We start from the raw sequence: 17094 nt of genomic DNA on the forward strand, positions 1-17094 counted from the left end.
TAAACTGAGAGAGTATTACTAAACTGAGAGAGTGTTACTAAACTGAGAGAGTATTACTAAACTGAGAGAGCTGAGAGAGTATTACAAAACTGAGAGAATATTACTAAACTGAGAGAATATTACTAAACTGAGAGAGTCTTACTAAACTGAGAGAAATGAGAGAATATTACTAAACTGAGAGATTATTACTAAACTGAGAGAGTATTACTAAACTGAGGGAGTATTACTAAACCGAGAGAGTATTACTAAACTGAGAGAATATTACTAAACTGAGAGAGTATTACTAAACTGGGGGAGTATTACTAAACTGAGAGAGTATTACTAACCTGAGAGAGTATTACTAAACTGAGAGAGTATTACTAAACTGAGAGAGTGTTACTAAACTGAGAGAATATTACTCAACTGAGAGAGTATTACTAAACTGAGAGAGTATTACTAAACTGAGAGAGTATTACGAAACTGAGAGAGTGTTACTAGACTGAGATAGTATTACTCAACTGAGAGAGTATTACTAAACTGAGAGAGTATTACTCAACTGAGCTGAGAGAATATTACTAAACTGAGAGAGTATTACTAAACTGAGAGAATATTACTAAACTGACAGAGTATTACTAAACTGAGAGAGTATTACTAAACTGAGAGAGTATTACTAACCCGAGAGAGTATTACTAAACTGAGAGAGTATTACTAAACTGAGAGAGTGTTACTAGACTGAGATGGTATTACTCAACTGAGAGAGTATTACTAAACTGAGAGAGTGGTACTAGACTGAGAGAGTATTACTAAACTGAGAGAATATTACTAAACTGAGAGAATATTACTAAACTGAGAGAGTATTACTAAACTGAGAGAGCTGAGAGAATATTACTAAACTGAGAGAATATTACTAAACTGAGAGAATATTACTAAACTGAGAGAGTATTACTAAACTGAGAGAGTGTTACTAAACTGAGAGAATATTACTCAACTGAGAGAGTATTACTAAACTGAGAGAGTATTACTAAACTGAGAGAGTATTACGAAACTGAGAGAGTGTTACTAGACTGAGATAGTATTACTCAACTGAGAGAGTATTACTAAACTGAGAGAGTATTACTCAACTGAGCTGAGAGAATATTACTAAACTGAGAGAGTATTACTAAACTGAGAGAATATTACTAAACTGACATAGTATTACTAAACTGAGAGAGTATTACTAAACTGAGAGAGTATTACTAACCCGAGAGAGTATTACTAAACTGAGAGAGTATTACTAAACTGAGAGAGTGTTACTAGACTGAGATGGTATTACTCAACTGAGAGAGTATTACTAAACTGAGAGAGTGGTACTAGACTGAGAGAGTATTACTAAACTGAGAGAATATTACTAAACTGAGAGAATATTACTAAACTGAGGGAGTATTACTAAACTGAGAGAGCTGAGAGAATATTACTAAACTGAGAGAGTATTACTAAACTGAGAGAGTATTACTAAACTGAGGGAGTATTACTAAACCGAGAGAGTATTACTAAACTGAGAGAGTATTACTAAACTGAGAGAGTATTACTAAACTGAGAGAGTGTTACTAGACTGAGAGAGTATTACTCAACTGAGAGAGTATTACTAAACTGAGAGAGTGTTACTAGACTGAGAGAGTATTACTAAACTGAGAGCATATTACTAAACTGAGAGAGTATTACTAAACTGAGAGAGTATTACTAAACTGAGAGAGTGTTACTAAACTGAGAGAGTATTACTAAACTGAGAGAGCTGAGAGAATATTACTAAACTGAGAGAATATTACTAAACTGAGAGAATATTACTAAACTGAGAGAGTCTTACTAAACTGAGAGAAATGAGAGAATATTACTAAACTGAGAGATTATTACTAAACTGAGAGAGTATTACTAAACTGAGGGAGTATTACTAAACCGAGAGAGTATTACTAAACTGAGAGAATATTACTAAACTGAGAGAGTATTACTAAACTGGGGGAGTATTACTAAACTGAGAGAGTATTACTAACCTGAGAGAGTATTACTAAACTGAGAGAGTATTACTAAACTGAGAGAGTGTTACTAAACTGAGAGAATATTACTCAACTGAGAGAGTATTACTAAACTGAGAGAGTATTACTAAACTGAGAGAGTATTACGAAACTGAGAGAGTGTTACTAGACTGAGATAGTATTACTCAACTGAGAGAGTATTACTAAACTGAGAGAGTATTACTCAACTGAGCTGAGAGAATATTACTAAACTGAGAGAGTATTACTAAACTGAGAGAATATTACTAAACTGACATAGTATTACTAAACTGAGAGAGTATTACTAAACTGAGAGAGTATTACTAACCCGAGAGAGTATTACTAAACTGAGAGAGTATTACTAAACTGAGAGAGTGTTACTAGACTGAGATGGTATTACTCAACTGAGAGAGTATTACTAAACTGAGAGAGTGGTACTAGACTGAGAGAGTATTACTAAACTGAGAGAATATTACTAAACTGAGAGAATATTACTAAACTGAGAGAGTATTACTAAACTGAGAGAGCTGAGAGAATATTACTAAACTGAGAGAATATTACTAAACTGAGAGAATATTACGAAACTGAGGGAGTATTACTAAACAGAGAGAGTATTACTAACCTGAGAGTATTACTAAACTGAGAGAATATTACTAAACTGTGAGAGTATTACTAAACTGAGAGAGTATTACTAGCCCGAGAGAGTATTACTAAACTGAGGGAGAATTACTAAACCGAGAGAGTATTACTAAACTGAGAGAATATTACTAAACTGAGAGAGCTGAGAGAATATTACTAAACTGAGAGAATATTACTAAACTGAGAGAGTATTACTAAACTGGGGGAGTATTACTAAACTGAGAGAGTATTACTAACCTGAGAGAGTATTACTAAACTGAGAGAGTATTACTAAACTGAGAGAGTGTTACTAAACTGAGAGAATATTACTCAACTGAGAGAGTATTACTAAACTGAGAGAGTATTACTAAACTGAGAGAGTATTACGAAACTGAGAGAGTGTTACTAAACTGAGAGAGTATTACTAAACTGAGAGAGTATTACTAAACTGAGAGAGTATTACTCAACTGAGCTGAGAGAATATTACTAAACTGAGAGAGTATTACTAAACTGAGAGAATATTACTAAACTGACAGAGTATTACTAAACTGAGAGAGTATTACTAAACTGAGAGAGTATTACTAACCCGAGAGAGTATTACTAAACTGAGAGAGTATTACTAAACTGAGAGAGTGTTACTAGACTGAGATGGTATTACTCAACTGAGAGAGTATTACTAAACTGAGAGAGTGGTACTAGACTGAGAGAGTATTACTAAACTGAGAGAATATTACTAAACTGAGAGAATATTACTAAACTGAGAGAATATTACGAAACTGAGGGAGTATTACTAAACAGAGAGAGTATTACTAAACTGAGAGAGTATTACTAAACCGAGAGAGTATTACTAAACTGAGAGAATATTACTAAACTGAGAGAGTATTACTAAACTGAGAGAGCTGAGAGAATATTACTAAACTGAGAGAATATTACTAAACTGAGAGAATATTACGAAACTGAGGGAGTATTACTAAACAGAGAGAGTATTACTAACCTGAGAGTATTACTAAACTGAGAGAATATTACTAAACTGTGAGAGTATTACTAAACTGAGAGAGTATTACTAGCCCGAGAGAGTATTACTAAACTGAGGGAGTATTACTAAACCGAGAGAGTATTACTAAACTGAGAGAATATTACTAAACTGAGAGAGTATTACTAAACTGAGAGAGCTGAGAGAATATTACTAAACTGAGAGAATATTACTAAACTGAGAGAGTATTACTAACCTGAGAGAGTATTACTAAACTGAGAGAGTATTACTAAACTGAGAGAGTATTACTAAACTGAGAGAGTATTACTAAACTGAGAGAGTATTACTAGACTGAGATAGTATTACTCAACTGAGAGAGTATTACTAAACTGAGAGAGTGTTACTAAACTGAGAGAGTGTTACTAAACTGAGAGAGTATTACTAAGCTGAGAGAATATTACTAAACTGAGAGAGTATTACTAATCAGAAGGAGTATTACTAAACCGAGAGTATTACTAAACTGAGAGAATATTACTTAACTGAGAGAGTATTACTGAACTGAGAGAGCTGAGAGAATATTACTACACTGAGAGAATATTACTAAACTGAGAGAGTATTACTAAACTGATGGAGTATTACTAAACCGAGAGAGTATCAATAACCTGAGAGAGTATTACTAAACTGAGAGAATATTACTAAACTGTGAGAGTATTACTAAACTGAGAGAGTATTACTAACCCGAGAGAGTATTACTAAACTGAGAGAGTATTACTAAACTGAGAGAGTGTTACTAGACTGAGAGAGTATTACTCAACTGAGAGAGTATTACTAAACTGAGAGAGTGTTACTAGACTGAGAGAGTATTACTAAACTGAGAGCATATTACTAAACTGAGAGAGTATTACTAAACTGAGAGAGTATTACTAAACTGAGAGAGTGTTACTAAACTGAGAGAGTATTACTAAACTGAGAGAGCTGAGAGAGTATTACAAAACTGAGAGAATATTACTAAACTGAGAGAATATTACTAAACTGAGAGAGTATTACTAAACTGAGAGAAATGAGAGAATATTACTAAACTGAGAGAGTATTACTAAACTGAGAGAGTATTACTAAACTGAGAGAGTGTTACTAAACTGAGAGAGTATTACTAAACTGAGAGAGTATTACAAAACTGAGAGAATATTACTAAACTGTGAGAGTATTACTAAACTGAGAGAGTATTACTAACCCGAGAGAGTATTACTAAACTGAGAGAGTATTACTAAACTGAGAGAGTGTTACTAGACTGAGATAGTATTACTAGACTGAGATGGTATTACTCAACTGAGAGAGTATTACTAAACTGAGAGAGTGGTACTAGACTGAGAGAGTATTACTAAACTGAGAGAGTATTACTAAACTGAGAGAATATTACTAAACTGACAGAGTATTACTAAAATGAGAGAATGTTACTAGACTGAGAGAGTATTACTAAACTGAGAGAATATTACTAAACTGAGCGAGTATTACTAAACTGAGAGAGCTGAGAGAATATTACTAAACTGAGAGAATATTACTAAACTGAGAGAGTATTACTAAACTGGGGGAGTATTACTAAACTGAGAGAGTATTACTAACCTGAGAGAGTATTACTAAACTGAGAGAGTATTACTAAACTGAGAGAGTGTTACTAAACTGAGAGAGTATTACTGAACTGAGAGAGCTGAGAGAATATTACTACACTGAGAGAATATTACTAAACTGTGAGAGTATTACTAAAATGAGAGAATGTTACTAGACTGAGAGAGTATTACTAAACTGAGAGAATATTACTAAACTGAGCGAGTATTACTAAACTGAGAGAGCTGAGAGAATATTACTAAACTGAGAGAATATTACTAAACTGAGAGAGTATTACTAAACTGGGGGAGTATTACTAAACTGAGAGCATATTACTAAACTGAGAGAGTATTACTAAACTGAGAGAGTATTACTAAACTGAGAGAGTGTTACTAAACTGAGATAATATTACTAAACTGAGAGAGCTGAGAGAGTATTACAAAACTGAGAGAATATTACAAAACTGAGAGAATATTACTAAACTGTGAGAGTATTACTAAACTGAGAGAGTATTACTAACCCGAGAGAGTATTACTAAACTGAGAGAGTATTACTAAACTGAGAGAGTGTTACTAGACTGAGATAGTATTACTAGACTGAGATGGTATTACTCAACTGAGAGAGTATTACTAAACTGAGAGAGTGGTACTAGACTGAGAGAGTATTACTAAACTGAGAGAGTATTACTAAACTGAGAGAGTATTACTAAACTGGGGGAGTATTACTAAACTGAGAGAGTATTACTAACCTGAGAGAGTATTACTAAACTGAGAGAGTATTACTAAACTGAGAGAGTGTTACTAAACTGAGAGAGTATTACTGAACTGAGAGAGCTGAGAGAATATTACTACACTGAGAGAATATTACTAAACTGTGAGAGTATTACTAAAATGAGAGAATGTTACTAGACTGAGAGAGTATTACTAAACTGAGAGAATATTACTAAACTGAGCGAGTATTACTAAACTGAGAGAATATTACTAAACTGAGAGAGTATTACTAAACTGGGGGAGTATTACTAAACTGAGAGAGTATTACTAACCTGAGAGAGTATTACTAAACTGAGAGAGTATTACTAAACTGAGAGAGTGTTACTAAACTGAGAGAATATTACTAAACTGAGAGAGTATTACTAAACTGAGAGAGTATTACTAAACTGAGAGAGTATTACGAAACTGAGAGAGTGTTACTAGACTGAGATAGTATTACTCAACTGAGAGAGTATTACTAAACTGAGAGAGTATTACTCAACTGAGCTGAGAGAATATTACTAAACTGAGAGAGTATTACTAAACTGAGAGAATATTACTAAACTGACAGAGTATTACTAAACTGAGAGAGTATTACTAAACTGAGAGAGTATTACTAACCCGAGAGAGTATTACTAAACTGAGAGAGTATTACTAAACTGAGAGAGTGTTACTAGACTGAGATGGTATTACTCAACTGAGAGAGTATTACTAAACTGAGAGAGTGGTACTAGACTGAGAGAGTATTACTAAACTGAGAGAATATTACTAAACTGAGTATTACTAAACCGAGAGAGTATTACTAACCTGAGAGTATTACTAAACTGAGAGAATATTACTAAACTGTGAGAGTATTACTAAACTGAGAGAGTATTACTAGCCCGAGAGAGTATTACTAAACTGAGGGAGAATTACTAAACCGAGAGAGTATTACTAAACTGAGAGAATATTACTAAACTGAGAGAGTATTACTAAACTGAGAGAGCTGAGAGAATATTACTAAACTGAGAGAATATTACTAAACTGAGAGAGTATTACTAACCTGAGAGAGTATTACTAAACTGAGAGAATATTACTAAACTGTGAGAGTATTACTAAACTGAGAGAGTATTACTAAACTGAGAGAGTATTACTAAACTGAGAGAGTGTTACTAGACTGAGATAGTATTACTCAACTGAGAGAGTATTACTAAACTGAGAGAGTGTTACTAAACTGAGAGAGTGTTACTAGACTGAGAGAGTATTACTAAGCTGAGAGAATATTACTAAACTGAGAGAGTATTACTAATCAGAAGGAGTATTACTAAACCGAGAGTAATACTAAACTGAGAGAATATTACTTAACTGAGAGAGTATTACTGAACTGAGAGAGCTGAGAGAATATTACTACACTGAGAGAATATTACTAAACTGAGAGAGTATTACTAAACTGATGGAGTATTACTAAACCGAGAGAGTATCAATAACCTGAGAGAGTATTACTAAACTGAGAGAATATTACTAAACTGTGAGAGTATTACTAAACTGAGAGAGTATTACTAACCCGAGAGAGTATTACTAAACTGAGAGAGTATTACTAAACTGAGAGAGTGTTACTAGACTGAGAGAGTATTACTCAACTGAGAGAGTATTACTAAACTGAGAGAGTGTTACTAGACTGAGAGAGTATTACTAAACTGAGAGCATATTACTAAACTGAGAGAGTATTACTAAACTGAGAGAGTATTACTAAACTGAGAGAGTGTTACTAAACTGAGATAGTATTACTAAACTGAGAGAGCTGAGAGAGTATTACAAAACTGAGAGAATATTACTAAACTGAGAGAATATTACTAAACTGAGAGAGTATTACTAAACTGAGAGAAATGAGAGAATATTACTAAACTGAGAGATTATTACTGAACTGAGAGAGTATTACTAAACTGAGGGAGTATTACTAAACCGAGAGAGTATTACTAACCTGAGAGAGTATTACAAAACTGAGAGAATATTACTAAACTGTGAGAGTATTACTAAACTGAGAGAGTATTACTAACCCGAGAGAGTATTACTAAACTGAGAGAGTATTACTAAACTGAGAGAGTGTTACTAGACTGAGATAGTATTACTAGACTGAGATGGTATTACTCAACTGAGAGAGTATTACTAAACTGAGAGAGTGGTACTAGACTGAGAGAGTATTACTAAACTGAGAGAGTATTACTAAACTGAGAGAATATTACTAAACTGACAGAGTATTACTAAACTGAGAGAGTATTACTAAACTGAGAGAGTATTACTAACCCGAGAGAGTATTACTAAACTGAGAGAGTATTACTAAACTGAGAGAGTGTTACTAGACTGAGATGGTATTACTCAACTGAGAGAGTATTACTAAACTGAGAGAGTATTACTAAACTGATGGAGTATTACTAAACCGAGAGAGTATCAATAACCTGAGAGAGTATTACTAAACTGAGAGAATATTACTAAACTGTGAGAGTATTACTAAACTGAGAGAGTATTACTAACCCGAGAGAGTATTACTAAACTGAGAGAGTATTACTAAACTGAGAGAGTGTTACTAGACTGAGAGAGTATTACTCAACTGAGAGAGTATTACTAAACTGAGAGAGTGTTACTAGACTGAGAGAGTATTACTAAACTGAGAGCATATTACTAAACTGAGAGAGTATTACTAAACTGAGAGAGTATTACTAAACTGAGAGAGTGTTACTAAACTGAGAGAGTATTACTAAACTGAGAGAGCTGAGAGAGTATTACAAAACTGAGAGAATATTACTAAACTGAGAGAATATTACTAAACTGAGAGAGTCTTACTAAACTGAGAGAAATGAGAGAATATTACTAAACTGAGAGATTATTACTAAACTGAGAGAGTATTACTAAACTGAGGGAGTATTACTAAACCGAGAGAGTATTACTAAACTGAGAGAATATTACTAAACTGAGAGAGTATTACTAAACTGGGGGAGTATTACTAAACTGAGAGAGTATTACTAACCTGAGAGAGTATTACTAAACTGAGAGAGTATTACTAAACTGAGAGAGTGTTACTAAACTGAGAGAATATTACTCAACTGAGAGAGTATTACTAAACTGAGAGAGTATTACTAAACTGAGAGAGTATTACGAAACTGAGAGAGTGTTACTAGACTGAGATAGTATTACTCAACTGAGAGAGTATTACTAAACTGAGAGAGTATTACTCAACTGAGCTGAGAGAATATTACTAAACTGAGAGAGTATTACTAAACTGAGAGAATATTACTAAACTGACATAGTATTACTAAACTGAGAGAGTATTACTAAACTGAGAGAGTATTACTAACCCGAGAGAGTATTACTAAACTGAGAGAGTATTACTAAACTGAGAGAGTGTTACTAGACTGAGATGGTATTACTCAACTGAGAGAGTATTACTAAACTGAGAGAGTGGTACTAGACTGAGAGAGTATTACTAAACTGAGAGAATATTACTAAACTGAGAGAATATTACTAAACTGAGAGAGTATTACTAAACTGAGAGAGCTGAGAGAATATTACTAAACTGAGAGAATATTACTAAACTGAGAGAATATTACGAAACTGAGGGAGTATTACTAAACAGAGAGAGTATTACTAACCTGAGAGTATTACTAAACTGAGAGAATATTACTAAACTGTGAGAGTATTACTAAACTGAGAGAGTATTACTAGCCCGAGAGAGTATTACTAAACTGAGGGAGTATTACTAAACTGAGAGAGTATTACTAAACTGAGAGAGTATTACTAAACTGAGAGAGTATTACTAAACTGAGAGAATATTACTAAACTGTGAGAGTATTACTAAACTGAGAGAGTATTACTAAACTGAGAGAGTATTACTAAACTGAGAGAGTGTTACTAGACTGAGATAGTATTACTCAACTGAGAGAGTATTACTAAACTGAGAGAGTGTTACTAAACTGAGAGAGTGTTACTAGACTGAGAGAGTATTACTAAGCTGAGAGAATATTACTAAACTGAGAGAGTATTACTAATCAGAAGGAGTATTACTAAACCGAGAGTAATACTAAACTGAGAGAATATTACTTAACTGAGAGAGTATTACTAAACTGAGAGAGCTGAGAGAATATTACTAAACTGAGAGAGCTGAGAGAATATTACTAAACTGAGAGAGTATTACTAAACTGATGGAGTATTACTAAACTGAGAGAATATTACTAAACTGTGAGAGTATTACTAAACTGAGAGAGTATTACTAACCCGAGAGAGTATTACTAAACTGAGAGAGTATTACTAAACTGAGAGAGTGTTACTAGACTGAGAGAGTATTACTCAACTGAGAGAGTATTACTAAACTGAGAGAGTGTTACTAGACTGAGAGAGTATTACTAAACTGAGAGCATATTACTAAACTGAGAGAGTATTACTAAACTGAGAGAGTATTACTAAACTGAGAGAGTGTTACTAAACTGAGATAGTATTACTAAACTGAGAGAGCTGAGAGAGTATTACAAAACTGAGAGAATATTACTAAACTGAGAGAATATTACTAAACTGAGAGAGTATTACTAAACTGAGAGAAATTAGAGAATATTACTAAACTGAGAGATTATTACTAAACTGAGAGAGTATTACTAAACTGAGGGAGTATTACTAAACCGAGAGAGTATTACTAACCTGTGAGAGTATTACTAAACTGAGAGAGTATTACTAACCCGAGAGAGTATTACTAAACTGAGAGAGTATTACTAAACTGAGAGAGTGTTACTAGACTGAGATAGTATTACTAGACTGAGATGGTATTACTCAACTGAGAGAGTATTACTAAACTGAGAGAGTGGTACTAGACTGAGAGAGTATTACTAAACTGAGAGAGTATTACTAAACTGAGAGAATATTACTAAACTGACAGAGTATTACTAAACTGAGAGAGTATTACTAAACTGAGAGAGTATTACTAACCCGAGAGAGTATTACTAAACTGAGAGAGTATTACTAAACTGAGAGAGTGTTACTAGACTGAGATGGTATTACTCAACTGAGAGAGTATTACTAAACTGAGAGAGTATTACTAAACTGATGGAGTATTACTAAACCGAGAGAGTATCAATAACCTGAGAGAGTATTACTAAACTGAGAGAATATTACTAAACTGTGAGAGTATTACTAAACTGAGAGAGTATTACTAACCCGAGAGAGTATTACTAAACTGAGAGAGTATTACTAAACTGAGAGAGTGTTACTAGACTGAGAGAGTATTACTCAACTAAGAGAGTATTACTAAACTGAGAGAGTGTTACTAGACTGAGAGAGTATTACTAAACTGAGAGCATATTACTAAACTGAGAGAGTATTACTAAACTGAGAGAGTATTACTAAACTGAGAGAGTGTTACTAAACTGAGAGAGTATTACTAAACTGAGAGAGCTGAGAGAGTATTACAAAACTGAGAGAATATTACTAAACTGAGAGAATATTACTAAACTGAGAGAGTCTTACTAAACTGAGAGAAATGAGAGAATATTACTAAACTGAGAGATTATTACTAAACTGAGAGAGTATTACTAAACTGAGGGAGTATTACTAAACCGAGAGAGTATTACTAACCTGAGAGAGTATTACTAAACTGAGAGAATATTACTAAACTGCGAGAGTATTACTAAACTGAGAGAGTATTACTAACCCGAGAGAGTATTACTAAACTGAGAGAGTATTACTAAACTGAGAGAGTGTTACTAGACTGAGATGGTATTACTAAACTGAGAGAGTATTACTAAACTGAGAGAGTGTTACTAGACTGAGAGAGTATTACTAAACTGAGAGAGTATTACTAAACTGAGAGAATATTACCAAACTGAGAGAGTATTACTAAACTGAGGGAGTATTACTAAACCGAGAGAGTATTACTAAACTGAGAGAGTATTACTAAACTGAGAGAGTATTACTAAACTGAGAGAGTGTTACTAGACTGAGATGGTATTACTCAACTGAGAGAGTATTACTAAACTGAGAGAGTATTACTAAACTGAGAGAGTGGTACTAGACTGAGAGAGTATTGCTAAACTGAGAGAATATTACTAAACTGAGAGAGTATTACTAAACTGAGGGAGTATTACTAAACCGAGAGAGTATTACTAAACTTAGAGAATATTACTAAACTGAGAGAATATTACTAAACTGAGAGAATATTAATAAACTGAGAGAGTATTACGAAACTGAGGGAGTATTACTAAACATAGAGAGTATTACTAACCTGCGAGAGAATTACTAAACTGAGAGAATATTACTAAACTGTGAGAGTATTACTAAACTGAGAGAGTATTACTAGCCCGAGAGAGTATTACTAAACTGAGAGAGTATTACTAAACTGAGAGAGTATTACTAAACTGAGGGAGTATTACTAAACCGAGAGAGTATTACTAACCTGAGAGAGTATTACAAAACTGAGAGAATATTACTAAACTGTGAGAGTATTACTAAACTGAGAGAGTATTACTAACCCGAGAGAGTATTACTAAACTGAGAGAGTATTACTAAACTGAGAGAGTGTTACTAGACTGAGATAGTATTACTAGACTGAGATGGTATTACTCAACTGAGAGAGTATTACTAAACTGAGAGAGTGGTACTAGACTGAGAGAGTATTACTAAACTGAGAGAGTATTACTAAACTGAGAGAATATTACTAAACTGACAGAGTATTACTAAAATGAGAGAATGTTACTAGACTGAGAGAGTATTACTAAACTGAGAGAATATTACTAAACTGAGCGAGTATTACTAAACTGAGAGAGCTGAGAGAATATTACTAAACTGAGAGAATATTACTAAACTGAGAGAGTATTACTAAACTGGGGGAGTATTACTAAACTGAGAGAGTATTACTAACCTGAGAGAGTATTACTAAACTGAGAGAGTATTACTAAACTGAGAGAGTGTTACTAAACTGAGAGAGTATTACTGAACTGAGAGAGCTGAGAGAATATTACTACACTGAGAGAATATTACTAAACTGTGAGAGTATTACTAAAATGAGAGAATGTTACTAGACTGAGAGAGTATTACTAAACTGAGAGAGTATTACTAAACTGAGCGAGTATTACTAAACTGAGAGAGTGTTGCTAGACTGAGATAGTATTACTAAACTGAGAGAATATTACTAAACTGAGAGAGTATTACTAAACTGGGGGAGTATTACTAAACTGAGAGAGTATTACTAACCTGAGAGAGTATTACTAAACTGAGAGAGTATTACTAAACTGAGAGAGTGTTACTAAACTGAGAGAATATTACTCAACTGAGAGAGTATTACTAAACTGAGAGAGTATTACTAAACTGAGAGAGTATTACGAAACTGAGAGAGTGTTACTAGACTGAGATAGTATTACTCAACTGAGAGAGTATTACTAAACTGAGAGAGTATTACTCAACTGAGCTGAGAGAATATTACTAAACTGAGAGAGTATTACTAAACTGAGAGAATATTACTAAACTGACAGAGTATTACTAAACTGAGAGAGTATTACTAAACTGAGAGAGTATTACTAACCCGAGAGAGTATTACTAAACTGAGAGAGTATTACTAAACTGAGAGAGTGTTACTAGACTGAGATGGTATTACTAAACTGAGAGAATATTACTAAACTGAGAGAATATTACTAAACTGAGAGAGTATTACTAAACTGAGAGAGCTGAGAGAATATTACTAAACTGAGAGAATATTACTAAACTGAGAGAATATTACGAAACTGAGGGAGTATTACTAAACAGAGAGAATATTACTAACCTGAGAGTATTACTAAACTGAGAGAATATTACTAAACTGTGAGAGTATTACTAAACTGAGAGAGTATTACTAGCCCGAGAGAGTATTACTAAACTGAGGGAGAATTACTAAACCGAGAGAGTATTACTAAACTGAGAGAATATTACTAAACTGAGAGAGTATTACTAAACTGAGAGAGCTGAGAGAATATTACTAAACTGAGAGAATATTACTAAACTGAGAGAGTATTACTAACCTGAGAGAGTATTACTAAACTGAGAGAATATTACTAAACTGTGAGAGTATTACTAAACTGAGAGAGTATTACTAAACTGAGAGAGTATTACTAAACTGAGAGAGTGTTACTAGACTGGGATAGTATTACTCAACTGAGAGAGTATTACTAAACTGAGAGAGTGTTACTAAACTGAGAGAGTGTTACTAGACTGAGAGAGTATTACTAAGCTGAGAGAATATTACTAAACTGAGAGAGTATTACTAATCAGAAGGAGTATTACTAAACCGAGAGTATTACTAAACTGAGAGAATATTACTTAACTGAGAGAGTATTACTGAACTGAGAGAGCTGAGAGAATATTACTACACTGAGAGAATATTACTAAACTGAGAGAGTATTACTAAACTGATGGAGTATTACTAAACCGAGAGAGTATCAATAACCTGAGAGAGTATTACTAAACTGAGAGAATATTACTAAACTGTGAGAGTATTACTAAACTGAGAGAGTATTACTAACCCGAGAGAGTATTACTAAACTGAGTGAGTATTACTAAACTGAGAGAGTGTTACTAGACTGAGAGAGTATTACTCAACTGAGAGAGTATTACTAAACTGAGAGAGTGTTACTAGACTGAGAGAGTATTACTAAACTGAGAGCATATTACTAAACTGAGAGAGTATTACTAAACTGAGAGAGTATTACTAAACTGAGAGAGTGTTACTAAACTGAGAGAGTATTACTAAACTGAGAGAGCTGAGAGAGTATTACAAAACTGAGAGAATATTACTAAACTGAGAGAATATTACTAAACTGAGAGAGTATTACTAAACTGAGAGAAATGAGAGAATATTACTAAACTGAGAGATTATTACTAAACTGAGAGAGTATTACTAAACTGAGGGAGTATTACTAAACCGAGAGAGTATTACTAACCTGAGAGAGTATTACAAAACTGAGAGAATATTACTAAACTGTGAGAGTATTACTAAACTGAGAGAGTATTACTAACCCGAGAGAGTATTACTAAACTGAGAGAGTATTACTAAACTGAGAGAGTGTTACTAGACTGAGATAGTATTACTAGACTGAGATGGTATTACTCAACTGAGAGAGTATTACTAAACTGAGAGAGTGGTACTAGACTGAGAGAGTATTACTAAACTGAGAGAGTATTACTAAACTGAGAGAATATTACTAAACTGACAGAGTATTACTAAACTGAGAGAGTATTACTAAACTGAGAGAGTATTACTAACCCGAGAGAGTATTACTAAACTGAGAGAGTATTACTAAACTGAGAGAGTGTTACTAGACTGAGAGAGTATTACTAAGCTGAGAGAGTATTACTAAACTGATGGAGTATTACTAAACCGAGAGAGTATCAATAACCTGAGAGAGTATTACTAAACTGAGAGAATATTACTAAACTGTGAGAGTATTACTAAACTGAGAGAGTATTACTAACCCGAGAGAGTATTACTAAACTGAGAGAGTATTACTAAACTGAGAGAGTGTTACTAGACTGAGAGAGTATTACTCAACTGAGAGAGTATTACTAAACTGAGAGAGTGTTACTAGACTGAGAGAGTATTACTAAACTGAGAGCATATTACTAAACTGAGAGAGTATTACTAAACTGAGAGAGTATTACTAAACTGAGAGAGTGTTACTAAACTGAGAGAGTATTACTAAACTGAGAGAGCTGAGAGAGTATTACAAAACTGAGAGAATATTACTAAACTGAGAGAATATTACTAAACTGAGAGAGTCTTACTAAACTGAGAGAAATGAGAGAATATTACTAAACTGAGAGATTATTACTAAACTGAGAGAGTATTACTAAACTGAGGGAGTATTACTAAACCGAGAGAGTATTACTAAACTGAGAGAATATTACTAAACTGAGAGAGTATTACTAAACTGGGGGAGTATTACTAAACTGAGAGAGTATTACTAACCTGAGAGAGTATTACTAAACTGAGAGAGTATTACTAAACTGAGAGAGTGTTACTAAACTGAGAGAATATTACTCAACTGAGAGAGTATTACTAAACTGAGAGAGTATTACTAAACTGAGAGAGTATTACGAAACTGAGAGAGTGTTACTAGACTGAGATAGTATTACTCAACTGAGAGAGTATTACTAAACTGAGAGAGTATTACTCAACTGAGCTGAGAGAATATTACTAAACTGAGAGAGTATTACTAAACTGAGAGAATATTACTAAACTGACAGAGTATTACTAAACTGAGAGAGTATTACTAAACTGAGAGAGTATTACTAACCCGAGAGAGTATTACTAAACTGAGAGAGTATTACTAAACTGAGAGAGTGTTACTAGACTGAGATGGTATTACTCAACTGAGAGAGTATTACTAAACTGAGAGAGTGGTACTAGACTGAGAGAGTATTACTAAACTGAGAGCATATTACTAAACTGAGAGAGTATTACTAAACTGAGAGAGTATTACTAAACTGAGAGAGTGTTACTAAACTGAGAGAGTATTACTAAACTGAGAGAGCTGAGAGAGTATTACAAAACTGAGAGAATATTACTAAACTGAGAGAATATTACTAAACTGAGAGAGTCTTACTAAACTGAGAGAAATGAGAGAATATTACTAAACTGAGAGATTATTACTAAACTGAGAGAGTATTACTAAACTGAGGGAGTATTACTAAACCGAGAGAGTATTACTAACCTGAGAGAGTATTACTAAACTGAGAGAATATTACTAAACTGTGAGAGTATTACTAAACTGAGAGAGTATTACTAACCCGAGAGAGTATTACTAAACTGAGAGAGTATTACTAAACTGAGAGAGTGTTACTAGACTGAGATAGTATTACTAGACTGAGATGGTATTACTCAACTGAGAGAGTATTACTAAACTGAGAGAGTGGTACTAGACTGAGAGAGTATTACTAAACTGAGAGAGTATTACTAAACTGAGAGAATATTACCAAACTGAGAGAGTATTACTAAACTGAGAGAGTATTACTAAACTGAGAGAGTATTACTAAACTGAGAGAGTATTACTAAACTGAGAGAGTATTACTAAACTGAGAGAGTGTTACTAGACTGAGATGGTATTACTCAACTGAGAGAGTATTACTAAACTGAGAGAGTATTACTAAACTGAGAGAGTGG

The sequence above is a fragment of the Salvelinus alpinus genome, chromosome 13 (genome assembly GCF_045679555.1).
Source record: "Salvelinus alpinus chromosome 13, SLU_Salpinus.1, whole genome shotgun sequence".
Classification (NCBI taxonomy): domain Eukaryota; kingdom Metazoa; phylum Chordata; class Actinopteri; order Salmoniformes; family Salmonidae; genus Salvelinus; species Salvelinus alpinus.